This window comes from Chrysochloris asiatica, unplaced genomic scaffold (genome assembly GCF_000296735.1).
Source record: "Chrysochloris asiatica unplaced genomic scaffold, ChrAsi1.0 scaffold00312, whole genome shotgun sequence".
Lineage (NCBI taxonomy): Eukaryota > Metazoa > Chordata > Mammalia > Afrosoricida > Chrysochloridae > Chrysochloris > Chrysochloris asiatica.
In genome coordinates this window covers 2,084,534-2,085,294 of record NW_006408830.1, presented here as the reverse complement: position 1 = coordinate 2,085,294, position 761 = coordinate 2,084,534, and the positions used below count along the sequence as shown (strand labels likewise).

The 761-nt window shown below is 32.6% G+C and overlaps 1 protein-coding gene across 1 annotated transcript in view; it reads right to left on the bottom strand.

The window, feature by feature from the left end:
* SMARCA4 (SWI/SNF related, matrix associated, actin dependent regulator of chromatin, subfamily a, member 4) overlaps positions 1-761 on the bottom strand; it is a 127,739-nt gene that overhangs the window by 54,646 nt on the left and 72,332 nt on the right. The gene's annotated exons all lie outside the window — the stretch shown is intronic.

Below are 761 nucleotides of genomic sequence, written 5' to 3'. Positions count from 1 at the left end.
ATTACATCTCAATGTAAAGAAAACAAAAATCCTCACCACTGGACCAATAAACAACATTCTAATCAACGGGGAAAAGATTGACGTTGTCAAGGACTTTATTCTTCTTGGATCAACTATCAACACTCATGGAAGCAGCAGTCAAGAGATCAAATGACAAACATTTTTTTTTAAAAAGTTCATGGAAAAATAGAATTTTTCCATGAACTTTTAAAAAAGATATATATATATATTTAAAAAGGATATATATATAAAACCTACTTTGGGGGCCAAACATGGTGCAAGTAGTGTATGTGTGTATGTATATATACACATACATACACATATGGTGTGTTGTTGTTAAATTCTGTCGAGTTGGTTCCAACTTTTAGCGACCCTGTCCAGGGTTTTCACGGAACAGTTGTGTAGGCAGCCCTGGGCTTTTCCTACAGCACGACATCAGAACTCTATTAAATCAACTAAATTTGTATTTAATTTAGTTTACAAGCATATTTTTCTTACCAAAATGCACTGCAAGGTACCACTGGGCATCTCATGCAGACATAAGAAATCTTATTTAGAAATGACCACTATATTCCTTGAATCTTAGAAAATGTCTTAAGGAATGATTCAGCAACTGTGTTTACTTCAGCTTACATGGAGAGCTGCTGTTTTTTTAAATGGAGGTTCTCACTTTGTTCTTTTCTCATATCAAACAACAAAATTAACCATATATTTTATCAAGTTTAGTAAAACCATTGAGTCTGCAAAAAAAAAAAAAAAAA